The sequence below is a fragment of the Amblyomma americanum genome, chromosome 9 (genome assembly GCF_052857255.1).
Source record: "Amblyomma americanum isolate KBUSLIRL-KWMA chromosome 9, ASM5285725v1, whole genome shotgun sequence".
Lineage (NCBI taxonomy): Eukaryota > Metazoa > Arthropoda > Arachnida > Ixodida > Ixodidae > Amblyomma > Amblyomma americanum.
Window position 1 is genome coordinate 48,130,891 of NC_135505.1, and position 26,395 is coordinate 48,157,285.

Here is a 26,395-nt window from a genome sequence, read left to right on the forward strand (position 1 = left end):
CAGATGAGCTGTAGAAAATCACCCCGAGAACAATAATTGTCAAGTTTAAGCAACAGGCTTTGGTGATTTATGGAATGAAAATCTTTCCAAAAATACAGAAAAGAACAACAGTAAGTAATTTTTCGTCGAAAGAATTTAAAATTATTTCCTTCATTGTTAATAAGGCTGTCGTGGTCGATTTCTCTCTTACAAAACCAAACTACTCAACCGAGAAAATTTTGTGTCCATTAGAAAAGCTCCTGCTCGCTATCGCATTAACTTCTCAAAACAATTGAAGAAAGAATGCCAGACAGATATGAGGTGGTAGTAAAATTATTTTTGTCACCACTCATGAACATTACTGTGGCTTTGGCAGTTTGTAACTTCTATGGAAAGGTTCCAGGGGAAAACGACAGGTTTATTATTGTGGGATATGCTACTCAGTAAACTGAGTTGCGCGCACGTCACCGGCGCACACCGTTTCGTTCCTTTGCGGGAGCTGCTATTGCCGCTCTCTCTCTCATGCTCTTCCCCCTTCTCCTCACGTTAAACATGCCTATAAAAGGCACCTAGCTTTGGAAATAAATTGAGGTTCTGCTCTCCTTGCTGACCACTTGACACGCCTCAGGGCGACCGTGGTGACGCAACAGCGGCGACGAGTATTGACGCTAGAGCCGTGAAGGAAGAACCCAAGGACCGCATTATGCCGTTGGACGCCATGGCCTATCTCAAGCTACGAAACTTCGGCGAAGGTACAGATAAGTAGAACCCATACCTTGTCAAGGGCGAAGCTTACTTCGAAGCAAACACCGTCAAGGATTCAGGAAAAAAGAGAGCATTGCTTGTGACAGCATTAAGCACGCACATGGTCCCGATATTGGCAGGAAAAGTTGCCCCACACAAGCCAAATTCATTGACTTATGATGAACCAGTAGCAACCCTGAACGGGTATTATGACCTAAAAGAACGACATTGCTGAAAGCTACAAATTTTTCAATCGGTGCCAGGCAGAAGGAAAACCAATGCATGCATTTTTGGTGGAGATTTCTCGGATAGCGGATAACTCCAAGTTCGGAAGCGCTTTGGACAGGATGATACGGGGCCGCATTGTTTGTGGCGTACGGTCGAGCGCACTGCAGAAACAGTTCTTGTCAAAAAAGGATTTAACGTTGGAAGAAGCAGAGGCAATAGCAATGACAGCCGAGGCCGCAGAAACCGGCGTGAAAAAAATGAGCACGGAGGACACGCCGCTACTAAAAGTTGAAGGACGCGGGAAAAAAGCGCTGCACGATGAACACAAGAGTTACCTAAGCGGTATGTGTGGCAGATGCGGTAGCTGGAAACAGGATGATAACGAGTGTTCCTGGGCTAAGTCTCGGTGCTACCGCTGTGGGCGGAACGGAAAGTTCCCCTTGCGCGGAGGTGCCGAAACCATGCGCCGAACGCAGACGACACAACTCGAGCGGCGCGAACCAACACTTCGGCGGTCAGAGAAGATTCGTCGAACGATAAAGCAGAAGTGGCACATGTCTAGGCACTAGTGTCTCAGTGACTTTTCTGGAGCCACCTTTCCGCAGAGTATCCATTGAGGGGCGGGGGGAGAGGGGGAGGGCGTAGGATTTGGAATGGAGGTAGATACCGGGTCACCAATTTGCGTCATTCCTCGAGAACTCTATGACAAATACCGTAAGCAGTGGCCAAGTCAGAAAACATCCAACCTCAAGTTCTCCTGTTACGTAGGCAGCCTGCCTGTCCTGGGAGAAATTCAGTTACCTGTCCGCTACCAAGGCGTGTCCGGGGTCTGTGACCTGAAGGTGCTAGATTGTGCGGGACCAAGCCTGTGTGGGCGTGACTTGCTTAGTTTACTCAGCATCGCAGGCGCTCCAATCTTGCAGGTAGCAGCGCAGGATGCAACGACCGAAGACCGCAAAAGCAGCCACCGCGTCAACAGCAGTTTCGAGGACTATCGGAATATATATTCTGCCGGCCTGGGCCTCATCGAGGGGACACGCGCCAGTCTGCGCCTAAAGGAGGAGGCTATCCCAAAATTCTGTAAGGCGCGGCCCCTCCCCTACGCTCTACGCGATAAAGTGACTCAGAAGTTGGACAGGCTAGTTTCTATAGGCGTATTGTCGCCAGTGAAGTATTCTGACTGGGGAATGCCAGTTGTAGCTGCGTTAAAGAACGACGGCACGTTGGAACCTGGGGTTATTTTAAAATCACATTGAACCCAGCCTGTGCCACTGAGCAATATCCATTGCTTAGGACATGTTTGCCCGCTTAAGCGATAGTGATTGTTTTAGTACGCTGGACCTGCGAGATGCATACAATCAAATATCACTCGACGAAGCTGCTAAGAATGTCTGCGTGATTAACACGCATAAAGGCCTTTTCTGTTTTAATAGGATACCGTCGGGAATAGCATCTGCAACGGCAATTTTCCAGAGAAAGACAAATGAGGTGCTGGCAGGGCTGTCGGGCGTACAAGCGTATTTAGACGACGTGCTGGTTACCAATAGAATGATAACGGCGAGCGGTTAAGAGACGTCCTCCGACGCTTCCGAGAGCGAGGAGCGGAACTTAATTCTGACAAGTGCGAATTGCGCAGACCGGCTGTATCTTATATGGGGCACTAAATTGAACGAGATGGTCTTCACCCGACAGAAAAGAATGTCGGCGTCATTGTGGAAGCGCGAAGCCCACGTAACGTCGCTGAACTTCGCGCAGTGCTCGGATTGCCGGCTTTGAACGCTAAGTTCCTTCCTAACATATCGACCATTCTTTTCCCGTTATATCAGCTGTTAAGAAAAGAATACACGCTGGCACTGAAAGCAGCCGCAGGAAGCGGCGTTTATAGCGGCTAAACAAAGATTTAAAGCTGCCTATGTTCTTGTGCCCTTCGATCCAAAAAAGGATTTGAAATTAGAATGTGACGCGTCCCCTCACGGCATGGGGGGGGGGGGGGGTTGTTCGACACAATCTGCAACGTTCATAAGCCAACTGAATTCCGTTCTAGACCATTAGGGCGACCTGAACGGAACTATTTCCAGCAAGAACGAGAGGCACTGGCGTTCATATCTGGGGTAACAAAATTTCGTGACTACCTTCTAGGGCGGCAGTTCACACTGGTAACGGACCACTAGCCGCTTCTGTGCCTGCAGAGACAGAATTGCCAGATACCTACAATGACCGCCGCCAAGATTCAACGCTGGGGACTCTGCCTCGGAGCCTAGGGCCGGGGCGCAAACTCTCCGCAACGGTTTTCCGGTCCTGCTTCTCCAGCTGAACCTGCGGGGGACCAGCACAAATAGAGGAAGCGGCAAGCAGCACCGAACAGGTCTTGAGGCGTTCCACGAGGCAACGCCGACCGCTGCAGCGTTTCAAATTTTAAGAAGAAAGAACTGTGGCATATGCTATGGAGTAAATTGAGCTGCGCGTGCGTCACCGTCGGCAGCCTTTAGTTTCTTTGCGGCAGCCGCTATCGCCACTCTGCACATCGTGCACCTCAGGGCGACCGTGGTGACACAACAATTATATACTCTTATATAGGCGCAAATATGTAGGATGTGTACTTTGCCAGAATAATTTGGAGATTATCAGTGTATTTGCTTCTTCTATTATTGAAGGACTGTAGGGCTGACACTACTACAGATGTTGTACTAGTTTCCAGAAAGTTGGTTTCGCAAACCTTTTTACCAATGTCGTTTGTACAATCGCTGGAATGCGTGCTATCACCAACGTATATGAAATAATTAGTAAATCCAGCAGCTAATTAAGAACCGGACATGAGTGACATCTGCAGTGATTTCATCCCCTGTATGCTTCTTTCTAATGTTCAGCAAGTTATGGAGTGGTTTCCACTGTATATCAGAGTGGTTCAGTATTTCTTCTTTGAATTAGTTATTCATATATATTGCTATACATATTTCTTGAAGCTTTAAACTTCTTAAGATCGGAAATTTTTTTTTCAGGAAAACCAAATAAAGTATGTTTTTAATTGGTATCACCTTCAACCATTCCTTAGTTATCCAAGACTCACGTGCGTTTGGGGCCTTTACCTTTGTCTTGTATGCAAAATGCTCAAAATATACCATCTTTTAATGCGGAAATAAATGTACAATGTCGAAATATAGAGGGGGGCGGCATTTCCGCGCAAGCCCCGCACTCCCACTCCGCGGATGCAGCGTTTCCGCTTGCTAACCGCGGAGGGGTTCGTCCTCGAGGGAACAACGAGAAGGGACGACAAAGCGTTAACAGTGATATGCTATTTATTAGATTCACATTTAATACAGAGAACGGGCCAGCTAGCTACAAAACATCAACTAGGCATTCCTCGGAAGTAGAACGCTATGTAAGAAGGGCTTCTGACTTACCGGCTGGGGCAGGGGCGCGAATTCGGAGGTATCGGCGGCGAACGTTTGTATGCGCCGACCATGGCGGCCAGGGTTTTCCCGTGCGCGCCGCATTCTTGGAGAAAAGCCATCCCCGAGGATCTGCTGAGGAAGGTGACGAGAGCGCGCGTTTGCTGTGCTCTCTTCGCTGCCTGGAACCAGCAGTCCAGCGGCAAGGCGGGACGGATCTCCGTGCGCCTGCCGCAGAAGGTGACAAAAGCGTGCGGCTGAAACCGCTTGTGACGCTGGCCGGATACCGAAGAGACGCTCTCCGGTTCTGCAGAATTCCGCGTAACCTACGAGGTGGCGCTGCCATCACTGTTTCCTCTTCCCCCTTGAGGAAGACTTCCCTCCTCGCCCAGTCGGTGCTGTCCTGATACAAGGTGGCGAAGATGGGCCGCGTCGAAATGGAAGGGGGAAACAGGTTCTCCACATCCCTGCCTCCTAAAATGTTGGCCTTCGGTTGAACTCATCCATGGATGCCCAAGACGAAGTGTCCACGAGCGCTGAGGTGACGACTGCAAGCGAGCTCATACAGGCGGGGTGCCGGGGTCATCCGATGAGCAGCAAAGTCACCGGGCACCCGTCCTTGTCCCCCGGCTGGCATCCAAAATTAGTGTGCCGGGAAGGTGTTATTCGCTCTGACGCGCAGTTGGCAGGTAAGGTCCCCTCTCTCGTAGCCGCTGCAAACTGCTCGCCGGAGACTCCGCAGCTCTAGGACTTACGGCCGCAAGGCAGCAGGCAGGGACCCATACAATGGACAGCAGGCCGGGGCGGCTTCTCTGGAACTCTGCATATCGCTCCTATGATCTCCAAAAGTTTGAATCAAAGGCAATGGAGACCACACAAACAGATTGTTTGGTGAAACGCGAAGCAATGCGAGTGCCAAACAATTCTATCCGGCACCGCCGAAACCCTCGGTTCATTTGAACGCAGCTGGCTCTCTCCAGTCGAAGCACATTCGCGGTTCTGTTTACGGCATGGTGATGTTAAGCTCACTTGAACTGCATTAGCATCTCTGGTTCCGCGAAATTATCCATTCGCTTCGCAGCCGTAAGAAAATACGAAGTTCGTTTGAACCAAGTAAGTTTTCTATAGCTGAGCGAGACTTTTCGGCTCAAGCGAGGTTCACGTAAAACAAGCAAACACGTTTGTGCGTGCTTGTACCACAGTACGACTATGTCCTCCCAAAAGCGACAGGCAGCTCCCGAAGAGCCTTAGGCCTACTCGCTCTGACACTTGCTGGTGCCAACAAAGGGACAATGTCAATAGCTAGAACACAACTCTACCAGGAGGTACGTTTCTACCAAGCTTACCCTAACTCGCTCGCAGCCATACCAGCAACTTCTCATCGAATGACGCCCACTGCTTCCCGCAGTGTCGGAGCGACCCCGTGCTTTTCCTGCAATCACAGCTGCAATGCAAATCAGCTGAATGTGACACCCGCCTCCCAGAGCCAGGGACAGAACAGATAATATTTACAACAATGTACAACAAATATCGGGCCACCCTTCAGACTTCCGCGTCCACTCGCTTTTGGCTTGCTGTTCTCGGTGGACGGCTTGGTCTCTCTCTCCATGGGCGAGCCTCTTACGTTCACCTTCCAAAGGTGTATAGATTAAGAGATCATCAAAAACGTAGCATGCACGGCAATTCTCTCAAGCTGCTATTCCGCTAATTTCGCTGTCGAGATAGAATCTTAGTCATGCTAGCAAGTCCGAATTCGTGTCAGGCGTAACGCTGTTCCAAATCCGGGCGGGCATTCCACAAACCGAACCGTTGTCGTCCCTCGTCTGAAGAGCGTGCCACACGTTGGGCTGCCATTGTCGAAATATTGCGGAACATCCCCCCCCCCCCCCCCCGCGCACTCCCACACCGCGGATGCAGCGTTTCCGCTCGCTAACCGCGGAGGGGTTCGTCCTCGAGGGAACAAACGGAAGGGACGACAAAGCGTTAACACTCATATGCTGTTTATTAGATTTGAAATTAATACACAGAGCGGGCCAGCTAGCTCCAAAACATCAGCGAAGGATTCCTCGGAAATAGAAGGCTACGTAAGAAGGACTTCCGACTTACCGGCTTAGGCGCGACTTCGGAGGTGTCGGCGGCGAACGTTTGTATACGGCGGCCATGGCGGCCGGGTTTTCCCGTGAGCGCCTCATTCCTGGAGCAAGGCCATCGCTGAGGATTTGCCGGGGAAGGAGACGAGAACGCGCGTTTTCTGCGCTCACTTCGCTGCCTGGAACCAGAAGTCCAGCGGCAAGGCACGACGAAACTCCGTGCGCCTGCCGCGGAATGCGACGAGAGCGTGCGACTGCAACCGCTCGTGACGAACGATGGCCGGATCCCGAAGAGACCTTCTCCGGTTCTGCAGAATTCCGCGTAACCTACGAGGTGGTGCTGCCGTCGCTGTTTCCACTTCCCCATGAGGAAGACTTCCCTCCTCGCCCCGCCGGTGCTGTCTTGATGCAAGATGGCGAAGATGGGCAGCGTAGAAATGGAAGGGGGAAACGGCTTCTGCTCAACCGTAAACTTTGTTTATGTTAGTTGCGTAATAAACACGGCTCCAATCTACTTGTGATAGTATATCACAAAACTCTTCCTATGTGGTTTTCTTTATATAGAATTCTTATCGAAAACAAAGATTTTGCAGGTTCAGCAAGCACAAGTAAGCGCCAATTAAGTAAATTGGCAAATGGTCACTCAAAACAGCTATCAATAAAGCTGATATTTTTTATTCTTCAAATGCCTTAGTAATGAACACATCGAGCAGCGATAATGTTTCGGTCGTAATGCGTTTGGCTGAATTAAGCATTGGCCAGCGCATTAGCCCAGAGTATATCACATAGTTCTTGTTCAATATTTCACACTTCAAGAAAATTAACATTCAAGTCTCCACCTAGAGCTTGTTCAAGTTTATGATCATTTACCGAGCAGAAGTAACTGTCTCGAAAAGGAAGAATGTTGTGACCGTAGTTGTACACCATAGACACTTCATAGTCATCCGTTAGAACAGAGAAACTCTCAAGTAATTCGGATCCTAAGAAGCTATAAGACAGTATCACAACCCCCTCCTCTCTTTTGACCACGGTTAATAAAAAATGTTGAGTAGCCTGGAATAATAAGAATAACAGATTAGTTAACAAACCGTTTATCACTTATCATAATTACATCAAAATTGAAACTAAAACTGACAAGGTAAGGACATGTGTCAGCGTTCTTGTTTCGTGCTGATCGAGCATTGAAGTGCAATAAAGAAATGCTGCTTATTCTGTTCAGAAAAAAGGTGCTCATGTCATACGATGTCATGAAAAACTTTTTTATGGCAACAGTATTGCCATGATTTCCGAGATTTGGTATATACTTCTCTATTCATTACACTCAGACTGGGCAGCCAGAGCAAAGACCAATACATAGGTTCAAAAACTGCAAGGCAGCAACCAGCATATTGATCGCATTCTACAATTTTTTTAGCAAAACCCTCAGTACTAGGGTAGTACACACTTGGCCCGATAGCCCTAAAAGACTTTGCCGTAATGACCTTCACCCTGAAGGCATTTGGCTTTAAGGCAGTCACCAGGAGTAATCTTTACCCAGATGAAGGCCCGCTGGCCATATGTGCAGCCGGCCGAATTTTTAGCTAGCTTGCGAGACGGCCGCTTTTGCTGCGCTCCAGCAGTTTACGGCGTGAGAAACTTGCGAAAAACTCCATAATAAGCATGGGCGTAGTGAGCCTGTGCTTAGCTTTGATATTTTCGCAACTTTGCTCCGTCATAAACTAAAGGAGCATGGAAAACGCAGCCGCCACGCACGCCAGCTAGTGATTTTTCCGGCTGTACACAACCCGGAAGGGAGGTGGATCCTCTGCCACAAAGTAGAACTAAAGGACGTACTTCCTTTGCATAAAGTAACCGAGGAACGGGGATTGATTCTTGGCAGTACTGTGGTTCGCTTACGGCACTACATCGGCCCATAAGGTAACGAAAGGTGAGGTCAAGAGTTCTCGTTACCACGCAAAGTTTTAGAGCTCAAGGCCGGCCATAACTGCCTTGCTTCATGGCTAAGAAACAAAACCCGTTCATTGGTTACTTTGGCTACACATGCCCAAAATCGAGAAATGCAATTAGTAGTGCTCCAGCACTAAAATGCGCAGCATAGAAGAAATGAGTACCGCGAAAAGAGTTCGCCAGCCTGTTACGTTCAGTTCAGCAGTCCACGCGATGTGCGATCTAAGGTGAAGAGGTCCACAGAGAAACCAGCAGATGGGTAGCTCTCTCGGTAGTCGATGGCCCCATGCTTTAGTTGCGTCAGCAGCAATCACCAACTCAGGTCTTACCTCGAAACAGCAGCCAGGATGCCAGACGCGTTGTCACCGCAGCGGTGGTTCAGGCAATTCCCATGTCTAGCTGCCTCAGGGAGGACACGGCCGCCCAGGTACTGTGACCAGCGGTTAATCTGGAAGAGGCGCCTTAACCAGCGGCAGGTGCCCCAAACTGAACGGCAAGCTTTATGCTGAATATCGTCCCTCAAAAACTCTACGTGCCGACTGAGGCGCTATGCTCTTCACGTTCGAGAATATACATTTCCTGCCGTTCATAACTCTTGCCACCAGCACCAAGATTTAGATTTCCAGTCATGTCAACCTGTTGATGCGTCTTCCTACAGCGAATGTGAGCCTGACGCCTGTGTTTTATGAATATCCAATTTCTGCAACAGTCCTCTAGAAAGAGCCCATAGATTCTTCGCTACTCTCCGTCATCGACTGTCAGCAGCCCTTATTATGCCATCGCCACGTTTGTGCGTAAGGAGAATATCATCTACCAGCCTAATATATGGCCTGATGGCGCCCAAATCTTCCTTGGTCGTGGTTTCTCAATACCTGCGTTCCGCCTTTCTTGAAGAGCTTCATGATGCATTCACAGCAGGCATCTTCGTGATTTACACTTGTACGAAGCGTGCGCCGCCGATTTTGGCCCAGTTTCTACCGGCCTGTTTCGCACTATGCCGCCGCTTGCGAGCTATGCCATCGCCGGGTGAATGCCATCGCCGGGTGTTTGGCCATATTGCTGTCTCTGACTTTGCGAACAAGTGTTTAGCCTGCGCGAGGCTGCATAAGACACTCTGGATTACGACAAGAACGATCCTAACGAGCTACTCCACTGGTGCTACTCATTTCCTCCTGCACGATGTCAACATCTACCATGATGCTGCACCCTGGCTGCTTACATATCGCGGACGCAGCTTTCTCTCCAATGTGATCCCAGAAGTGGTGTGACGAAACGTATAAATCTTACGATGACCGATATCCCTTCCATGTAAAACTACGACCATCGCTGCGACTGGGCTATTTGCCTCCCATTTCTGATATTCGCCTCTGTCTCCACGGGTCACGATACAGCGTGTTACTATCTTGTGTCCTTTGTTGGCCGTCACCTACTGCTGCTCTTCGATACTGCTCTCCGTCTTCGCCCCTACGATTATTATCCTAGGTGCGCCATCACCCGCACCGGCGTCGCCAGTTTTGTAGCTTGCCACGGGTTGTCCGCTTCCCAGGATTCTCATGAATAGCGTCATTACTCTCGTCATCGCGATTGCTCCTACCCCAGGCTCCTTTCCGTTGCTCTTGTTTCCATCCATGTCGCTCGTTTCAAGCCCTTTTATTCGAACTCTACTTTGCCAGTGTTGTACGCACCGACACTGTGGTTTTGGGGAGGCATCGTGGAGCTACGTACAATTGGAGAACAGACAAGTGTTTAGAATGAATACGACCCTGTGATGCGCCCGTGTCAGCTGGTATGATATCTCAGGCTGTGTGCCCATAGTGACGTGGGATACTTCTGGCTTTACGCAGCCGTCATGTGACCCAACTAATGGCAAGCGCTTTTTCCCTGATGGACGCGCAAACGAACATTTGTAACCTGCAATATTGAATGGATGAAACAAAGTGCCTGGAAGTTTATTTTGTACAGCACAAAAGTGTCGGTTTTGTTCCGATGACCTCGAAAACCTCATATAAATTAAATCTAATGTTTTTGATAGTGTGTATATTCAGCTGAAGTGAACTGAAGGATACCTTAGCACGACATAGCTGAAATTCAGAAATCCAAAATGCTCACACACTAATTTAAAATGACATTCATGTTTAGACATTCTATGCTAGATAAGTGGAGGTATTGCTTCCGATGACAGGATATCTTGGTTTTTTGGCGAAGGTTTCGTCGTTTTGCAGCCAAACAATTTTCAGTCTATATTTCTTGCCTCTTTGGCGACTCTCGCAGAAAAGTTTCGCATTCTCCTAGGGCGAGACGAAAGTAAGTGTACCCTTTGTCACGTGAAAATTTAGCAGGTGAGAGGAATCCACTCATTTCTGATTGAGTAGCCTTGAAATGAATCTTACAATCCCACAAAGGCCTTAACCTGTTTAGCTTTCGCTCACACCAGTGACTCCCATCTCCATCTCTTTGGCCCAAAAGAAAGTAGAGCAAGATATTCGAGCTGTCGAAGTCTTTAGTAGCACCATCCACCCAGTTTTACTTCGAGTCGAGGTTGTCCGCCACGGAAGGCCCATTGCAATTTTCTTGCTGGAGATTATCAGCACTGCACATTGACAGTAGTGCCTCCGCGAAAATCTGTGATGATTATACAGCTCTCACTCCCGGACAGCTGACCTTCCTTAGGTTATGATAGCTGCGTTCATTACACAAAATTGCCCTATTTATATGCTCTGCTGACCTTGTCGCAGTCACGACCGTCGTACGGATGTTTGTCAGCAGGAAAATACTGTGACTCTTACGAAGCGTTCTCGGTGGTATTGCGGAGGGCCGCTACCGTTGGTGTGCTAAACTGGAACTAAAAGTTTCAGTGTCCGAGGAGCTTACTACAGCGTTCTATCTTCTCTGTGGGATATGTTTAGTCACCTGACTCGAGCTTCAGTAGAAAGTCGGAAAACTGCAACAGACCTCAAGGATCTTGCTTGTACTTCGTTGTAGGAAAGCCCAGTGTCTGCGATGAAAGTGCTGATATGAAAGGTTTGCGGACTTAACAAAAGCAAACAAATAAGGCTTACGGCAGATTGATCTTGTGACCCTCGCGTAACATAAAACAGTACTGGTTCCAGAGGTGCTGGTGCTATCCCCAGTGCCGTCGGGTATGCACTGGCTTTCAAATAGATAGAAGACTTGCCCCGAACTTGTTCTCCGCTTTTCTGGGGCAAGATGCTTGGTAAAAGGGCCGTCGACCAAACCTTTGCACATCTATACCGAAGCGGTGAACATTGGTCAGAGCATCGACTTTGCAATCGGGAGGTGCTGCGTCGATCCCCAGTGCCCAGTGCCGCCGGACCATTGCGGTTGTTGTTTACCTTTGTAAATATTGCACATACCCACGCGGGGGGATTGGCCAAGGTACGGTGGTGAATGCCAAGGAAGTATTTGCACTAGAAAAAAAGGCGTGAGGCGGCGAAGAATACTGGAATGATTGAACATAGAAAAAAATAATTTTAAAAATTCAAACAATAAACAACCTTCAAGTACTAGAAACAATAAAATACGCCGTTTGGACATGCGGGAGAATTTTATATACAGGTAACAAGGTAATCGACCAGTTTCAATAATTTAATCATGAAGGTAGCCGCAAACACTACTCAAAAGAATCCCTTGGTGCTTGCACCGAACGAAAGAAAAACTGGAAGAGACAGACGGAGTTGTAAGCTCGAGAGAGGGAGCTCCAAATATTGCTTTCTTTGAAATGCGAACCGCAGGAAAGAGACGAGAGAATGTTCTAGTATTTCAGCTTCCCCACATGAGTTACAAAGGTTGGTCATAGTGAATCCGCATCTGCAAATGTACAAATATAGGTTAGAGATTCTGCATTGCAGAAGCGTCATTGACACCTCACACGGCCTTGGTTTGCACGACCGGACATGCCGTGGTATTTTGGGTCTTCAAACTCCACGCTATTTAGCAACCGATCATTCAAACTGACTGATATATGCTGAAACCGCTGCACTGGAACTCTCCAATAAAATGAGGTGAGGGACAGGGTAGGTTACAAGGGCATTGAGAGCTGACCTTGCCAATAAATAAGCCACCTTGTTAAAATAGACACCGAATGACCAGTACCCAGAGAAAGCTGACCTGTTTGTCTCGCCTCGTTTTTTTTTGTCTCCATCTTTCGCGCGGTAGAACTATAAAATCGAACCAACTCGCTCAACTTTTTATGCTCTGGAGAAATCTTGCACCCATTAGAAAACCGGTGGGTACCGGGCAGTACTGGGGATCGAACTCAGCACCTCCTGAATGCGAGGCCGATGCTCTACCAGAAGACATTCGCGAAACTCGGAGCTCGAGGGTTCGCATCCCACTGGAGGCATGGTTCTTTTTCTTCTGGTTTACAATTCTTAGCTTTGAGCAAGAAGTTAATCAAATTGTTACCTTCCCATTTATCTACACCACAAGTTATAGGAAAAACAAACCTTCCCTTATGCAACTTGGTTCTGGTGGCTGTTGGCTTCCTTCATTATGTATGTCAAACTAGCCCTTTGTTTCCTTTCCGTTGTCTGATAAAAAGATAAGCTTAGCGAGGGTCTAGGTTGTGGCAGCCTCGATTCCATAGGTTGCATAAAAGGGTTCTTGCACAGTTTCTGTCCTCATCGCTCAATTATGTTCCACGTCACATTGGCGGTAATAGAGGACCTGCTTCGTCCACCGCATATGGACAAGGGTGGTGCTGGCGAATGTTCGAAAGGTTCGAGTAGACGCAAATTTCAATATCCCCGAAAGAAGAAGATTGGACAGCCGTTGCCGCAGCTCAATTGGTAGAGCAGCGGATGCAAAATTCGGAGGTCGGGGGTTCGTATTCCAATAGTGGCATGGTTGTTTTTCTTTTTGTGGTTAATTGTTTTGGTTTGGTTTTTGTCCCAAAGCGACTAAGGCTATGGGGGACGCCACATTGAAGGGATCTGACAATTTCGACAACCTGGAGTTCTTCAACTTGCACTGACATCGCACAGCACACGGGCTTCTAGAGTTTCACCCCCATCGACATTCGAGCGCCGCAGCCGGGATCGGACCTGCGTCTTTCGGGGCAGGAGCCGAGCGCCGTAACCACTAAGCCACCGCGGTGGCTGTAATTATTTGTTTTAGGCAACAGATTAATCACAATGGTCAACACTGCAAATTAAAAAAAAAAACTATTCCCCTATGCAGCTTGGTTTTGCTGCCTGTAAGGGGCTCTAAAACAAGCCTGTTATTTCCATTCCATGGTCTGCTAGTACGTAGTTGAGCTTGTCCAGAGAGCGTTCATACTTCACCATCGAAACTGGACTTCTCCATGCGGGTTACGACGACGGCAGGTCAAGCAGACCTATATAATTTTTCAATGACTTTGTCAAATTAGAAACGCTACTGCAATATATTGAGAGCAGTAGTATATCAGATCGCAGGTGCTTGAATGTCTGGTATTGCCGATGCTACTGCTGCGATCGCGAGAGGATTGAAGTGTGTTGTGTTGTGCAGGGTTTTATGGCACATAGGCAGCTAAGGCCGTCATGCGCCAAGCTCAAGGTATAGAATAAGTTAAATGCAGATTGTTTAAAAATAGAACTATCATCAGGGTTGTAGATGGCTTAAAAGATTTTACTGTCTAGTAGTAACAGAGGGGAAGAAATTTGAGAATGGCTAATTGTAAAAGCCTTAAAGGTAAGGTAGCATCAGCCGCTATCCTTGGCTGCGCAACGATCTTGAGGCTCCCAACCTATCAAATAAAAACCGCAGCCTCCTCTCAGGATTGAGAAATTGGCTGAGGGTGTATCATTCAATTAAGCGCGCCAGTAGTTATAGAGTTTTTCAAGTACGCCTGCTTTTTTTAGAAAGCTAAAAATAGAAGGTATGTTAACAATGGAATTATCACTCAAGCGCAGTGATAGATGAAAAAGAATGCATTCATTATAAATTTGTGTAAATAACTTTTTTCTTGGATTTTTCAGTTTCACACAGGAGAATAAATGTGGCTACCCGTAAGTTAATTTGCACATTGTTCGCAAACAGGTTTCTCTTGTTTTGTTAACAGGAAGTTGTGCGAAAGCTGCATATGGCCTCTTCGGAGACGGCATAAGATCACTTCCTCTAAAGTTTTCTGGTGCACACACGACTTAACATTACATAAAACTGGTTTTATCAGGTGTAGTTTATTATTTATTTCACTGTTTCAAGCTGACTGGCATTTTTTCCTTAGTTTCTTTTCTACTAATTTCATGCAATCATTAAAGGGTATATTTACTTCTGTTATTTCCTTCGCACGAGATTAAGCAGCTAGCACAAAAATGTGCTCTCTCGTTGTCTTTTATTCCGTCATGACTGGGGACCCAGCAGAATTTTTTTTGTCCTCCAGCTGTGGTTGTTACTATGTTGTGTACGGTGTAAACAAGTAGAGGGGTGCTTGCATTTTTAGAATAGAGAGCTGGAAGTACACTTAAGCAGTCTTTGTAAATAAAAGCGTATTTGAGGTGTTCGCTTAGTATTTTTTCTATGCCCACACATACTGCGTAGCACTCCGCGGTGAAGACGGATGAACACTGGTAGTCGTACTACTTCGTCGTAATTCCTTCGCAGCACTGCGCTATCTAAGTAACTCTCTGTGTTTGAAGCGTAAAGCTTCGCTACGCGGGTCAGAGCCGAGCTTGGCGTGAGCCGAACTGGTGAGTTATGCGCATGCACGAAAACGAGTGACGTCACGCGCCGCGCAGGTGGTCGCTCCTCGCAGCTGCCGCAGCCGTCGCCACCGCCGACTCCGTCGCCTGGCCTTTCGGCGCAGCCGTGCGTTACTACACATGTGCGTCATGTGCATGCGCAAGGAGGCTATATAATGCACTTGCCAAAGAATAGCCGTGCGCACTCGACATGGAAGGGAAGGAGAGTGCGGCTGCTGCTAGACTACGCAGAAAAGCTGAGAAACTAAATTCGTCGTACCCAGAAGTACTCGCTTGGGAGTTGGCTGTACAACAGCGAAAAAATGATAAAGCCAAAGCTAAACGTGCAGCCGAAACGCCATGACGTCAAACCATGTATAACTGAAGCTTTCCGCTTGTATATCCAGTCTTAACCAGAGCTAAGCCACTGCCTAATGTTTGATCCATCGGTATGAAATTCTGTAAAACTACTGTATTTCTCTTCCAGTGCAAGGAACTCTTGTAGTATATGTTGTTGCGGAGTTTGTTTTTTATGGAACTGAGTAAGAGTGAGATCACAGATTGCAGGAAAATTTACCATGGAGGTAGTGGCCCTCGTCTCCGAGCAATGTCAGGTAATATATCTAGTACCCCAAGGTTTTGGCACATCGCTCAAAAAGTAGGACTGGCATAATAGCTTGCGGTTTGTTGTCAAAAAGAATTATGCATGGGCACTTAATGACAATGGGATAACATAACTGTTTGGGCATCAGATTTTTAACACGTATGTTCATATGAGCATGGTTATTCTGTCTTTGAGTGACGGTTCGTTCGTTTCAACATAAAGACTGCTTATAGGTGACGTCCTGTAAGCAACATTTGGAAGACGTAAACCTAAATTGTGCACTGGGTTGAGTCGTTTCGATTAAGATGGCCTTCCTGAACCATATACGATAATGCCATAGTCTAAGCAGGATCGTGCCACAGAGCAGTAAATTCTTAGAAGGCTTGCACTGTGAGAACCCCAGTGTTTGTGTGAAAGGTCTTTGAGTGTGTTCAGTGATCGGGAAATTTTGTTTATTAACGCGATAATATGAGGCAGGAAAGTAAGTTTTTTGTCAACTGTTATACCTAAACATTTGTGTTCATTTTTACGGACAACTTGCTTTCGTTCAGCTGTAGGGTCTGTTCTGCCTGTAATCCTTGTTTAAGTGAGAAAATAATGGCTACTCTTTTCTGTGCAGAAAACCGGAAGCCATTTCTGCCTGCCCATGTGTGAGGTGCACAAAAGATCCTCAGAGGAGCGGTGCCTCCGACAGCGGAGGGCTGCGCGTGCCAGCCCAGCGTTGCGCGTGTGCCCGTTAGGAGGGTGTGTGCGACGCCACGGCGACAAAGAGCGTGACGAGCACGAGGAGCGGAGAGCTGACTTGTCAGAAAACCTAGGTGTAAAGGAAGAGAGAGTAGGGGGGATCGTGTCATTCAAGCGTGCAGGTGGCAGCCGTCGGACCTTTGGTTCGTACTGCCGTGACCTCCCTTGGATCACCGACACAAGCCTACTGGGTTCCTTGGAAGCGTGGAGGTGGCAGCCGATGGACGGAGAGTCTGTGGTGCCAAAACGCACTCTTAGATAGCCTACTTGAAGCCCCCGGCGTTTCCTGACGCCGTAGACGAGACCTGGCTACGGGGTTTTCCTGCGGCTGCCAAGTTCTTTGGGCTCTTGACGGGGGACCACCGGCGTCTTCCTGCAGTCCTCTCTGCTCCTAATACCACCTGGCTCCCTTCCGTCGCTTCCTTCGATGCAGCGCCAGCGACGCGTCGCACTACAACTACCCGCTTCCGGCCTGTCTGCAAGGCATCCCTGCTTCACCTGGGATTCTCAGTACCTGATGAACTCTTTCCTTTTATTCTATTGTGCTGTACGCGTGTTGAGAGTGCGTTTTCTTGTTTTCGTGTCCGTTTCTTATTGGCCCCTTTTCCTTTAAATTATAAATACTGCCTCGTTTTGTTTCCTTTGACCTCTTTGTTCTCGTCTCACGTTTGAATCTGCACGCGATATCGTTCCCCCTCGGAAAATCGGGGCGCGCTTCCGATTCGTGACACTAATATGCCAGTTTGTTGTTAATTGTGTTTGTCTCGCTTATCGATATGTTGGAGGATGTGCATGTTATCTGGAGGTCGTCTACATAAAGTGAATACTTAACGGACCTTATTATTTTGCTAAGAGAATTCATTAGTACAATAAATAGAGTTGTGCTTCATATACACCCTTAAAGTACTTCTTTTGTCTGAATAAAATTCATCGAAAGGGTTGTGCCTAGGCGGACATTAAATGACCGGTTAGAATAAAAGCCTTTAAGGGAGTTCAGCATTCTGCCACGGATGCCGAGCTCTGCTATGTCCAGAAGAATCCCGAACCTCCAGGTTGTGTCGCATGCTGTTTATAAAAAAAAAATACAAGACAGTGCTGCTTGTGTATGAAACCTTCTCTGACAGTATTTTCAGGACGAACTAGGTGACCTGTAGTGGAGCACGCCTTCTTAAAACCACATAGGTGGACATCCAGAAGCTCCCGGTCTTGTGACACGAACGTTAGTCTGATATTAAATACATTTACAAAGGATTTCGCTAGACAGCTTGTCAGAGCTATGGGTCTATATCTGCTAGGAAGGGTTGGGGCTTTTCGAGGTTTTAAAAATGAAACAATGATGGCCTTCTTTCTGGCTTCGAGAATTTTTCCCAATACCCAAACTTTGTTCAAAAATCTTAAAATGCCTCTACAGCCGGTTCAGTGATATGGGCCAACATTTGATAATGTTTTACGTCATGGCCGGGTACAGTTTGCTTACCGGCGGACAAACTTCAGTTATTTCTTGAACAGTAAGGAAATTAAAGTAGGACTCATCTGTGCCGCCACTTGACGGCAGTCTTTGTTTTTCAGCCCTGTTTTTGTATTTTAGAAATGAATCTGTGTAGTGAGATCAACTGGAGACCGGAGAATAATATTCACCCAAAATGTCTGGCTGTTCTTCAAAATTTGTCTGCATACCAGGGGCTGACAGAAGAGGAACTGCGAATAGGGAGTAGCAGCCATTGATCTTTTCAACCATCTGCCACATTTGTTTTGATGTGGTTGAGCTGTTTATTGACGACAGGTAACCAATTGCCATGAAGTTTTTTCGACATTTGCGGTGATTATATCGGGCTTTTGCTGTGGGCTTTTTGAAGTTGATGAAATCCTCCTCCGTTGGATATCAACGAAAAACTCTCCAAGATTTGTTTCGCCGCCTTTTTGTGTCTCGGCATTGTGTGTACCAAGATTTGTGATTTTGTTTTACTACACCAGACGGCTGTTGAATTGCTAGGCATGCAGCGGTTAAAATACAGTTCGTTTATGCTGAGATTATCTGGAGCTATTTTATCTAGGTTTGCCATTTCTCCAAAAAGTGCCCAGTCGGCTAAATGTAACTTCCAACGCAGTGGTTTCGTTGGGATGACTAGCGGTGTGGAAGTCAGACTGATTAATACAGGTAGGTGATCGCAGCCATATTGGTTGTCGATGACATCCCATTTGAAATCTCTAAAAACAGAGGGTGAACTAAAAGACAAATCTATGGAACTCCTTTTTCTTATGCTCGGAGAGCAGTATGTGCCTTTTCCGGTGTTTAGAAGGGTAAATTATGACTTAGAATAAAATCTGTTAAAATACGACCTCTTCTATCAGTGTGTGCCCTTCCCCAAAAACTGGAGTGGGCATTCTAATCATCAAATAGCAGGTATGGCTCATGTAGCTGTTCTAAAAGGGTTTCTAAATGTATAAGTATTACTCTTAGGTGTGGCTCAAGATATATATTGCATATTGTGATTGCCTTAAAATGAATGACATTGACTGCGAAAGCTTCGTATTTGGTATTAAGGTTGAATTCCTGGGTTGCAACACCAGTCTGAATGACAATAGGAACACCGCCAACAGTTTACTTGCTTGCTCTCGGTCGCACTGAACTACATTATACTTATTTAAAATGTTTTTTTTGTTTTGGACCTAAGTTGGTCTCCTGTAAGCATAAAGCCACCAGAGTCACTGTGTTTATTTTTTGTCCTCTACAGTTCCATTCTATTATGAAAGCCATCTTAATTTTGTTCTATGTAGTGAAAAACTAGATCAAGTTATTTATGGCCCCGTGACTCTGGGCCTGTTTTTTTCTTTCCCGATTCAGAGAGCTCCGCCCACCGTCCGACGTGGACGGCACAGGGCTGCCGTGGGTCGTGTCCAACGGCTCTGAAGAAGCGCTGGACGACCGTGCAGAGGGCACGTGATGTTAGAGTCAGACCGCGACCTGTGGAAGGAGGTCTTGAGGGCCACCGACCCGGTTGTCTGCGAGGCCTCCCTTTGGGATGGCGGGGAGTGTTAGCTACTCCACCGAGGGGCGTGGATGGCCCCGCCACAGGCTCTTTGCGAGTGGCCTGGGCAGGTGCCAAGCCTGGTGTGGTGGTCTGCGTCCACGCACCACATCAGCGAAGTTTGTTTTTGCGGCGAAAGAGAATGTGCTTGTTAGCGTGTATCGCCTTTGTGCTTCTTTGAAAGAAATTTTTTAAGTAGTTTTCAGTGTGGTTATTTGTTTTTCTTTCTTCCATGACGGACACGCCCTAGAGTATGGAGCAGGGTCCCCTTGACAGTTTGCGAAGCGTGGGGCGTCGTCGCAGTCATCGAAAGAGTGATCTATTGAAGTGCATTTCGCACAAGTTTTGCGACCGCGGGAACACTGAACCGTGTCCGCATGTCTGGCGGTTAAAGCATCATCGAGGGTTAGGTATGTAGGGTCTCACGTTTATTTTCAGATAACCCACTTCAATTTAGTCTGGGAGAGAACTATGTGCAAATGGTCAATACTGTGTGTTTTGTTGGGATTTATTTGCCCTTCTTTCTTATTTTGATCCTGTGGACATCAACGACGTTTTGTTCAGCAAGCCCTTTTTTAATTTCTGGTTTTGTTAGGTGGAGGAAGTCATTTTCAGAAATTAATCTTTGTTGAGGAATCGATGGGCAGTGACGGAGACAGGTACGTCACCCCTGGACCCAGTGTTAGAAAGTTTTGAGTGTTGGACGCTATCTCGGAGTTTGAGCAAGAGGTCTCCACTAGCCATTTTTGTAACCTTGTAGGCTAAGCCCAAGGCACCCGTTAGACATTTTTCTACAATGAGTGGGGGAGATTATTCTGGCAGATTGCTCTGTTTGTTCGCTATGAATAACATGAAAGTTAGGGAATCTTTGCATCTTTTTTGTATGAAGTTTTGAGTTAGCTCAGTTCGCCCTCTCTTGAGAGGGCGATCAGTTGCTAAGAGAAGGTAGGCCATGGAAAATATGTTTTTCGGCTACGGTGCCAGCTACGAGCCATGTACCAAAACTTGGGGACGGGACAGGATTATGCAGGCAAGTCCGGCTGACGCCAGCTGTACATCCCAACTATAGCCCAATATGACGAAAGTCAGTTTGGGTGGCCGCACAAGGTTAACCCTCGCCGCCAGGAAAAAGGAAAAACAAGGAAGTGAGTAGGAGAAAGCAGAGTGGCGAGAAAGGGGTAGGAAAGTGAAAGATACAGGCGAGGATAGGAAGCGCCGACTGCTGATTTCCCTCGGCCGGGTCAGGCCGGAGGTGCCGTCTACAGGAAGCTGGCCCCAAAGTAGTTTGTTGCCTTCGCCGAGGGGCCTTAAACGTCCAAACGCTCGGCATCGGCTCAACCACTAAGATCCCCTTTTTCCCGGACACGACGATGCCACGAACGGCTAAGCGCGGGTGCTCGGGTCTGTGGTGATGCACTAGTCACCATCATCCCCCTGCGAGGATATCCCTGCGGATGCTCGGGAACCCTTGGTGTCGCCACACACCAACGTCTGCACAGTGCAGACGGCCCCCTGCGGGGATGGATTGTTGTACTAATCTCTTCAGTGCTGAGGTCACCATTGCCAAGAATGGGCGAAATAAACTCAGCGGACAGTCATCGTCAATATTCGCGATTCCGTTCGAATTTGATGTCTTTCCTCGTTAGCGTGCACGTTGGCTGATTAGTGGAGCAACAGCTGACTTCGCGCTTAGATTGCACTATTCGGTCGGTGCGCAGCGCCATGTCACATGTATTAAGGAGCCTAAATTAAACTTTAAAGGAAAGGTGTGAAGAAGACGCCGTGGACTAACCGAAGATTAAAGATGAAGAAGCCTTCGGTGAGGTGGATAGAGAAGATTGGTGGAGAAGCATTCGGTGATGTGGAGAGAGATGATTGGTGGAGAAGAGAAGAAAAATACGACGACAAGGCTTACGTGTACTAATGCCAAGGCTATAAAAAGGCGAGTGAGAGCGAAGCACGAGGGGGGACAGCAAAGAAGCGGGGGCTCCAGCGGGTCAGGGACGCATCGGCTGGAAGAGAGCGACGCCGGCTACCACTCCGGTCAGCTGTCGTTCTACACCTTTGCATCGTGGACTTCCTGCCGTGCCTAAGCTCGTTCCTGGAAGCCAACGGAGGACGCTACCACCTGCTACGGCCAGGGGTGCCTCCAGCGCTGCTGCCACCCATCCGGGTGTTGCCTTCAACGCCAACAACACCGGCATCACCTCCTCGGGCTCTTGGACCGGGAGCTTGTACGACGCAGCCAGCGACACCCGCAGCGACGCTCGCCGCAGCACGTCGAACACCGCCTCGACGCCGGATACTGGATCCATAAAACGCCGCAGTCGCATTGAACCAATCGGGAGCACGAGCGCCCACCGCTAACAGTAGGACGCTAGTACTAGACCCTGCTAGCAATGTTCCCGGGTTGTATGTTTTTATAGCCTTTGAGTTTTGTGTAGTTTTTTGTGCTAGTGTGGGTGTCACGTAGGGTCTATTAAATATGCGTTTGTGTGGGTACACCTGTCGCCTAGTCAATTCTTTCGGTCCGAGTGTTCTCCGGGGAGATCCGTGACAAAGATAAGTGGCGAGCCAGTGCCAAGATTAATTTCCTTTTTTCTTGTTGCTTTGTCTCGGATCTTTCCGATCTCTCCACGGCAGAAAGTACGGATTTGGCAAAAACGTTTGAACTGATGCTCAAGGTACGGATAAGCAAGGAAGAGGCGATGCGTCTCTATGACGAGGAGTAAAAGAGGCAGAAAGAGGATGCAGATGGGCAGAGAGTGGAAAGGGCGCAAGCAGGCGCAGACGCCCGTGAAGCAGAAGAGCGAGAAGAATAAAAGAGCTCGCGAGGCAGAGAGAAGAGCTCGCGAGGCGGAAGATCGAGAAGAGAAAAGAGCTCGCGAGGCAGAATAACAGGAGAAAAGAAAGAGAGAACGAGAGAAAGAGTTTATTTTGTGGAAACAGGCGCATGTCGCGGGAGATTATGACGAGATCACGGACTGTGATCAGCGTTCTTCAGCGAGTACAGAATCTCCTAGACCGGCCAGAGTTTGTCCAAGGAAGCTGATGGCGCCTTTCGATGACAAAAGAGATGATCTGGACGCATATCTGCAACGATTCGAGCGGATAGCTTTGGGGAAAGGCTGGGAGCGCAGTGAATGGGCCACGGCATTGAGCATGTGTTTAGTCGGAGAGGCGCTGAATATGTTTGGAAGGATGCCTGTTGCTGATTCCATGGACTAGGAGAAAGTCAAAAAGGCGCTCCTCCAATGATTCAGGCTTACGGCAGAGGGTTTTCGTGAGAGATTTCGCACCGCGAACCCTGATGATTCGGAAACCACGAAGCAGTTTTCCTGCAGGCTGACCGGCTATTTTTATAGGTGGCTTGATATGTTAAACACAGAAAAGAGTTTTGAACAGGTGCGTGACGAGCTGGTCGCAGAGAAAGTTTTAGCTTTATGCAGCTCAAAGTTGGCGCTATTCCTGAAAGAATGTTTTGTTCATTGGAAGAGTTCGCTGATACTGCAGACCAATTCTTAGAGGCTCAAGGGCAAAGACATTTAAGTAAGGCAAAGGACGAAACCCAAATGACCCTACAGACAGATGCGGCAAAACCAAAATCATATGGCGGTGCATCTAAGGCGCCAGTCAGGTGTTTTCTCTGCGGCAAGGTGGGACACCGTGCAGCTGACTGTCGGACTAGTAGCGCTTCCCAGAAAATACAGGTTGTGTGTCAAGGTTGTAAGAGGAGGGGTCATACTCTGGATGAGTGCATATACAGAACGCAGGACCGAGCTGCATGCGTTGTTGACCCTAGGATAGAACTTGTCACGCCACCCGAAGTTCCACAGCTGAAAGGAGAACAAACGCCGCTGGAAAATGAGGCAGTGAGTGGAACACCCAAGCCGAAAGCAGCAATGCCGGTTGTTGTTGGTGCAGATAGGTGGCCGTCTAATATTGGTGCTTAGAGACAGCGGAGCCAACACAGTCTTGGTTTGGAGAAGCCTGGTGAAGGACGAGGATCTTACAGGGGAAGCGTGAGCCGTCAGTCTTGTAGGCAGCACAGTGCGGTACCTTCCTGAAGCCAGGGTTCTAGTGTCCGCGCCATATTATACTGGGCAGGTAGTGGCAAAATGCGTAGACCAACCCATCTACGATCTCATGTTGGGGAACATTACCGGTGTAAGGGTCGAAGACCCAGATCCTGAATGGAGGATGCGCGACGTTGAAGAACATCCAAAGGAGGAAAGGCACGCGACAGCTCAGACGGGCTGTCAGTTTCTCCTCGGTAGTGGAGACAAGACCTCAAGCGACAGCCCGAGCAACGCAGCGTCCGCTCTCAACTCCTGGTACGATGTGCCTGAGCGTAACATCGGGCGAAATTGCAATTAGACAAAAAGAAGACCCGAGCTCGAAGACCTGCTTCGAAAGAGTCGGGGAAAAAGTGAAAAGTAAGAAGAGTCGTACATCATTCGAGTATCAATTGGTAAATGGTCTTCTGCACAGGGAATGCATATTTAGTTCTGGAAGGCTGGTCCAACAGCTGGTGTTACCGAGAGATATGCTAGAGACCGTGCTACGCTTAGGACATGACGCCATTATGGCCGGACACCGGGGTGTTCAAACAACGGTGTCTAGGATAACCGAGGAGTTATTTTGGCCGGGTATTCAGAGTGACGTTAAGCGCTTTGTTCGGTCATGTGACGTGTGCCAGCGCACAGTTCCGAATGAAAGAGTTGGTCCAGTACCTCTGGGTAAGATTCCAGCCATCGACCTAACGTTTCAGCGAGTGGCTATTGACATTGTGGGTCCAGTCTCTCCAGTATCCGCCAAAGGCAATAGATATGTGCTTACTTTGGTTGACGTGGCAACTCGTTATCTGACGCTGTTCCACTGGGAGCTATTGATAGTATCCATGTAGCGGAGGGTCCTGTGGAAATGTTTTCGCGTTATGGGTTCCCGAGGGAAGTTCTGAGTGACCGGGGCTCGAACTTCACATCGGAACTAATGAAGGAAGTTAACAGCCTTTTGTCAGTAAGGCAGTTATTGACGATGCCTTACCATCCGATGTGTAATTTGCTTCTAGAGCGGTTCAACGGCACCCTCAACGATATGATCAGGAAAATGTGCCAGGAGAGACCTACGGATTGGGATAGATATCTCCCAGCTCTTTTGTTTGCTTACTGCGAAGTACCACAGACGAGTCTTGGTTTCTCGCCCTTCGAGATGTTGTAATGAGAACCTTTAGAGGGCCACTTGCAATACTCAAGGAGCTGTGGGCTAATAAAGAGATTGAATCAGATCTCAAGATAACATACACATACGCTCTTGAGTGTCGGGACAGGTTGAAGGAAACATGCAGGCTTGCAAATCAAGTCCGGGAAAGGCGCGTGAACGCCATAGGAGATCTTAAGAAAAAAAACCATTCACAGGAATCTGATTCCGGGCGACAGGGTTCTCGTCCTGCTACCCACGGATCATAATAAGCTACTCATGCAATGGAAGGGCCCGTACCTTGTGACGCGGAAGAAAAAAGACATGGATTATGAGTTATTGATAGATGACACTAAGAACGTTTCCCATATAAGTATGTTCAAGAAATACGAAGAAAGGGGTCCCGTACTGTACGCCCTCAAGGTAGCATGCTCGGAAGTAGCCGAGGAGACAGGTGATGTTGCCGAGGTACTCACGTGCAATGGGAAGAAAAATGCAGGAGGGGATGAAATACTAATGAAGCCAAATTTGAATGAAGACAAATGAACACAGCGCTTCTCCAAAATAATGGCTAGGGGTTTTCAGATGTGCGGGGCAAAACGCAGGTCATATTTTGCAAATTAGACCTCTCTACAGATAGAGCCAACTAAACAGCTCTAGCTATCTCTGGATTATATGTTCTTGGTGTTGCGTATTTGCTGTTGTTGGTGTTATGTGGTAATACAAAAGAGTGTGCTGTAGACACCAGCATGTTTATTAAGGACTCTGTACGGACAGCGGCAGTGGTGTGTTAGTGTTCTCAAAACGCAATTTGGTGTGCTGTGATAGTGGTGTGCGTTTGGTGTGTGCTGGACATCTGCGGTGTGGTGTGTGCTGGGTCCAGAATAGCCACTGAAGATAGTCGGTTGGCTGGATGGCTTGAAGATGATGATGACGTGAGCAGTTTTCCACTCTTAAAGTCGAAGCTTAAGCGTCCTCCAATTTTTCTGAGCACGCTGTTGCTGTAGACTGAAGCGCCTGGCGAGTCGTTATCGAATAATTCTCCTGGTAAATCCTGCAGGGTCGTCTCGTGCAGCTTCCGAATCGGAAAGAATAACGCTCTGCTTCTCACAGGCAGAACGTCGGACACTGTTCTTGCTCCCATTGTAAGTTTTGCTGCGCTTGAGACAGTTTGACACCCAGACGAGAATGGTCGCTCCGGAACAGGGGTAAGTATTATTCCGTGTACAAAGCTGATACCATTCTAGCCGATGGTGCATGAATTGTAAATGTCGGGGAGTGCATTTACGTACTTGCGAGTATGTGGGTAACATCGTCATGAGGTGTGCCGCGTTTCGGCATTGATGGTTCCGGTGATGATTGCGAAGTGAAGGTGATTTTAACTTTGCCGCAGGGAGGTTCCAACTGTCTTTTAGGGTAATGGCTTACTTGTGTGCTGTTCTGTAGACTTTAAGACTTTACGAAGCCTGATCGCATGGTGTTGCCTTTATTCGGCTACAGATCGCAACCTTACGGCACATGATTTTAAGGAAAAGTGGCAGAAAACAAGGCCAAAGAAAGGCACATTGATAAGATCTGCTAGACGGCACAAGAAACGGGTAAACTCTCGCAAGGAAGCAAACTCTTCAGGACGTGACAGCTGCTTATTTAACGCCATTCTCGGTAAAGACAAAGCTTTGTGCCTTAGGAATGGCAAGCGGGATTGTGTAATGAGCTCCATAGGTGTTTTAGAGCACAAAACAGAGTTGATGCATGGTTGTTG

General features: G+C 47.9%; 1 protein-coding gene across 1 annotated transcript in view; it reads right to left on the bottom strand.

Annotated features, from left to right (window-relative positions):
• The window catches only part of LOC144104618 (uncharacterized), a 202,331-nt gene that overhangs the window by 15,546 nt on the left and 160,390 nt on the right, over positions 1–26,395 (bottom strand). The gene's annotated exons all lie outside the window — the stretch shown is intronic.